At 37.1% G+C, this 5,806-nt stretch overlaps 1 pseudogene; it reads left to right on the top strand.

The window, feature by feature from the left end:
- Positions 1 to 472: 472 nt before the first annotated feature.
- On the top strand, positions 473 to 590 carry LOC145274183 (5S ribosomal RNA; annotated as a pseudogene).
- Positions 591 to 5,806: the final 5,216 nt, after the last annotated feature.

Here is a 5,806-nt window from a genome sequence, read left to right as displayed (position 1 = left end):
TACTCATTCCAGAGACAATAAAATTTGACAAGAACGTCACACTATTTATGACACTCCCCAATGCTCATGAGAGTGAAATTACCTCTGACCAACAGTGTGAATGACTGTGTGAGTAAAAGTTGATTGACATGGGGAAATAAAAATAATAAGAATTTTTGAAAGCTATAACAGTCAATATAATAAAAAAATTGACTTTACTTTATTATATAGATATATAGAAGATGAATGAAGTCATTATTGTTGAAATGATTATTCCTATTTTCCCACCAATGGTTGAATGGAATTAGTTTTGTATTAATTCATATTAGTACTTAAGTTTAGAACTCGGTCTCTCTCTCTCTCTCTCTCTCTCTCTCTCTCTCTCTCTCTCTGCCTTCTCTTAAGTATTTAACTGTAATTAGCTGGTGGATATCACATATTCTGAACGCACCCATCTATTCATCTAATGATATACCCATTTATTTGACATCTATTATATGGCATAATCACTTTGACACACTGGTTTCCGTCAGATCACCAAAGTTAAGCAACATTGAGTCTGATCAGTACTAAAATGGGTCACCGTTTGGGAATTTCTGGTGCTGTATGTACTTTCCACTTATCTTGGCATTGTTTCCAATCAGTCTCGGGGCTCTTCTTGCCACTGGAACCAAGCAGTGCCGATTCAGGAGAGGTGTGGTGGGATTGCGCAACCCTTGTTTCACAATTACATGTGCAGATACCCCTGCAGGAGTGTCAATTGTCTCTTGAAACTGAAAGACTGAACGGAGGCATTCTATTGTATTGAAAATATACCCAGTTTTTTACGAGGTGTTTAATGTTGGAGATTTATATGTTGAACTAAAGACCTGATGATCTGGTTTGTCCTCATACATACTCACTCTGAAGTGATGAAAAAAATAGAATGATGTTACAAAATGAACTTAAACAAATTTATTTATCTTTTATTTATTTGTCTTTTTTACTCCAAACACGGCATATTGCCACTCGAGTGCAAGAGGCTACTATCTGGGACTGTGTCTAACAGGAGATTGTGGAGAATTGACCAGTGGGATATCTTTTCACATTACACGTAGACTTCTACATGTTAGTACAATCAAGGGAGCAGGAAACAGGGAGGGAATTCCAAAGTTTATCAGTCCAAGAATCTATTAGATTTGAAGACTTTTTGGCATCAATGGATCTCAACAATGAAGAAGAGGGATTTTGCTGCTTGTCAAGTTAGTGGGGGGTATTTACATTGGGTGGGCACAAGTGCTGAGTTCGTTTGAGCACATTGCATTAAAATACTTGTAAACAGGAACATTGCTGCAATGGGATAGAGATTGGAACTTAGGAAAACCGAAAGACTCCCTCAAAACTGAAGCAATTCCTTTTACAAGAATAGTGATAAACGTTTTTGCAATAATTATCATGGTATCAGCCTTATCAATATGAGCACAGAATCTTCACTATCATCCTGTTGAAGCGGTTTCAAAAACAAAGAGACACACAAACAAGACCAAACCAATACGGATTTCGTCCAAGTCAAGTATGTACTGACCAGATTTTTGCTCTCTGAAGAATACCTGAGCATCGCTGGAGCTACCAGTAAAAGATTATCCTCAGCTTCATTGACTTTGTCACTGCATTTGACTCTGTTGACTATAGAGCTCTTTGAAAGGTTATGCATGTCAATGGCACACCCCAAAACTGCTCGACCTAATCAAAACCTATTTCCTCTCCATCTGCACTAAAGTCTGCATGTATGGTTCAGAGTTATGCTTCTTCAACATTCATCATGTTGTCTGCCAAGGATGTGTTCTTTTGCCTACACTCTTCAATCATGCTATTGACTGGATCATATTGAACGACCTGGCCAACTTTCCTGACATAATAATAAGTCGTAGTCTTCACTACATCTCAACTACACTGATGATATCGCCACAGTGGGTGAAAGCTTCGCTGACATCTAATCGGCCATTGACGAGATGACATCTTCGACATCAAAGATCAACATGAAGATAAACACCAATAAAACAAACCTACTGATGGCAGGTGACCTTTTAAATGAAAAACAGGTGGCAGTCCTTAACACAGAAACCTTTGAAAAGGTCAATCAGTTCAAATATCTTGGCTCCATGATTATCGCAACAGGCCAAGGGAGAAGGAACATTCTCAACCACTCAATGCTCACACTGCCTTCTGTCAACTTCGATTACAGGTAATGTTGCATCCCCCCTGTCTGTTTTACAAGTATTTTAATGGTAGATGCTCTGACAAATTACAAGCCCTTATACCTCCTTGATATAAATAGCCCTGATAAACCCGACAAGCAGCAAAATTCCACCCCTTGACAGTAGAGATCCCCAGCTTCCAGTGCTGCTTTGCAAGCGATGAGAGACAACAGAAAAAAATGATCACATGCGACAGCACAGTCTCAAACAATTTCGTTCACGTGACCTGACATGATCCTGAACAATTCTATCAGTTCGATCCTAAACACCTCTAACGATTCGACACAACATGATTCCAAAGAGCTCTGTTGATTCAAGCCAAACACCTTTGACGATTCGGCATGACACAATCCTGAACAACTCAGTTGATTGGAATCCAAACAACTCTGTTGATTCGTATCCGAAAACCTCCAACAATTTGACACAAGATCCTGAACAACTCCGTCGATGCAAACCCGAATACCTCCAAGGATTCGATATGACACGTTCCCAACGAAATGACTCAATGCATCTTAGTAGAGAAACCTCGGCAGTTACTCCTCGAATGACTCTGATATCAGCTTTTTATAGCCCTTGAACGAACTCATTTTCATCATAGGTAGCGCTCTACATCAAAGTCGCACTGTGCTTTGTTTGGGATGAAAATGCAATAAAAAAAAATAAGGCTGAACATCAAAGTCAGGATCTATCAAGCCTTCGACTGCACCATTCTCTTTTGGCTGTGAGACTTTCTTCAGGTGTATCTTGTCAAACTCGGGAATCTTTCTATCAAACTTGGGAATCTATTGAACTCAACTATTAGCATGGAATTTCAAATGGAACTCTTTATTTAATCCATGAGAGTAACATGCTCTTGTTCTGTCAGCCATGACTGAGTAGAAGTTCTAAGTAATTTGCAATTGTATTTTCAGTTTCACTTGAATTGAGGATTTAATCTTCAACCTCCAGAAGAATGTAACTTACAACTGAAATGTATCAAGTACTTTATCCATTATGCCACAGGTTCTTGTATTTGAAATTTCATGCAGATTCTCAAATTTGACAGAAAGAATGCCGAGTTCAACAAGATACACCTAAAGAAGGTTAGAGGTTACATCAACCAAAACATTGTGTGAATAAACTCCAGATGAGAACAGTAGTCTAAATAATCCAAAATAAAACGAATTATCAATCCTCATTTCAAAAATTCAGAAACATTCTCTATCCCTATCCTTCTCTATCCTGTCCCTTCTCTCACCCTCTGATTCTCTCTCCTTTTACCTATCTCTCTCTCTCTCTCTCTCTCTCTCTCTCTCTCTCTCTCTCTCTCTCTCTGGCAACTGGAAAAATCATTCACGAATTCCTACATAATAACCTTAAAAATATCGCTGCAAATTCCCTTACTAATTCTGTTTCTGTCAACAATCAAGATTATGAATATTAAAAAAAATGTTCACATATTTTATCAGAAACAATGGTGAAAAAGAATATATCAGCTTTGTAGGTGTGTCTTGTGTGAGTTTTTTTTTTTTTTACTTTTAACTCAATACACAGATGCACACACAATGTCAACAAGTGCAAATTCTGCTACACAGAAGTAGAGAGTATGAATCACCTGATTTGTTACATATATGTATGACTGGTGATCATCTAGCTATTAAAATGAACAGTTATTTCATTTATCAATGAATACAAGACACTTTGTTTATAAAAAACTTTGTTTATTTTATGATATATTTAATATACACACTTCAACACAATGACGGCAATGGGGGATTTGTGGTAGGGGTGGTCGCAAACTGTGTCAATTTGTGTCCCACATCTGTCCGTCTCTCTGACTGTCTCTGTTGCTTTGCTCCTCTCCTCTTTTTATTGATATCTCTTCGACCTGTTAACATATTTCCTCGCCACCTTGTTATTGCACTTTTGCTAGTTTTCGGTCTGACCCATGACCGATTGACGTCATGGATCCAGATTGCTACAAGTCCCAGGATTCCATTGTTTATTTTCATTTGCCTAGATGTAGCTTAGGTCACATTTTCCTGGGACCGACCGTTCTTTGATCAGCTGGAAATTCCATTGCTTGCCTGGACACAGTTCGCCCCACCCCTCCTTAACAGATGTCCAGTTCTGCTGAATTACAGCTACTATACAATGCAACACAATGGAGTGTGTAAATATCTCCACTGGACGATCTGTAAAATGTTGAATATTAAATGCAGTAGCAAGTCCTGGGAACATATACCAGAAAGAACAGTTGGAAATAAGTTATACACCATCCACTATGATTATGTAATCTCTACAGCTATATACCTTGAAAAACATAGCTATTAAACTTGACATAGTGATATGGGACAAGGAAAAGAAAGTAGCAACCTTAGTAGAACTGAGAGGGGAAACATCAAGGTCTTATGTAGGATATGAAAAGAAATTGGAAGATTTCCATCATTTCAGTGATTATAGGAGCATTTTGTTTTTAAGGAGTTTGAGTGTATGAGATAGTGGGTGAATATCTGGCATCCGGTAGAATGCCCTATCCCTAGCTAGAGCAAAATGATAAGAAAATTTAAAAATAAATAATGAACAAAAAAACAAAACAGTTTGAGAGATAAAGGACAACTTTAATAGAATAATTGAATATCTATGTTTCTCATATAGAGATCAAGTGTTAACTCCAGGAAGACGGCCCTTGATTTCTCAAACTTTATACTGAAGTAAAATTAAAAACATAGAGTTTAAATTACCCACTAGATATTATTGTCAAGTGTTTTCGTTCTCTTTGTACAGAAGTTTATCAGGACAACCTGGCATTAGAATACTCCACCCTACAAGTAAATTCTGACCAAATATTCAAAATAACATAGTTATACACTAGTCCATACGATGGAATGGTGCATCTTATCGCAAGTAATAGAACTTAGTTGGATACTCCACCAGACTAAGTGAATTATTGCCATGAAGTCTAATAAAACCAAAAGACACCAAGAAAGATATACTATAATATACTATACCATAATATAGATATATCTATAAAAGTGAAAATGTCTATGTGTGTGTGTGTGTGCTTGTGTACATTTCCCTACCAAATAAGTCTGTCAATTTTCGGTCAAGAGTATTGAGATTTATGAAAATATTCTTAATCGGTTTTCGGACAGAAATTTGGCTCTCAAAGGGTCAAAGTTCAACTATTTAACCTTTGAAAAGCCTACCAAACTCCTCCGCTAATTTTGGGTCTAAACACTTGAAATTTTAAATATAGGTTACTTGGACATGGATCAAACTTTTTAATTTGATTTAAGCCCAAACAATAAATGTTAAAGGGGTCAAAATCGGGGTTAAAGTTTTCAAAAAAATTGACCTCTGCAGTCTCTACCAAATTACTCAGCCAATTTCTGGTCTAAACATTTGAAATCTGACATAAAGGGTATTAAGAGTGTGACATAACCCTTAAATTGGATTACGTATTTAAATAAAAATTGAAACATTCAATTTTAGACCAACGAGAAATGTATCAGTAAAGAAGAATAAGGGGGAAGTAAGAAAATGTATAGGAAGAGAGAGAGGTGGGAGAGACGTTCAACGGGAAAATCAGCTAGCGAGATGACCGGGTC

The sequence above is a fragment of the Euprymna scolopes genome, unplaced genomic scaffold (assembly GCF_053919585.1).
Source record: "Euprymna scolopes isolate OS-2025 unplaced genomic scaffold, ASM5391958v1 sca279, whole genome shotgun sequence".
Classification (NCBI taxonomy): Eukaryota; Metazoa; Mollusca; class Cephalopoda; order Sepiida; family Sepiolidae; genus Euprymna; species Euprymna scolopes.
This window is presented reverse-complemented; position numbering and strand designations above follow the sequence as displayed.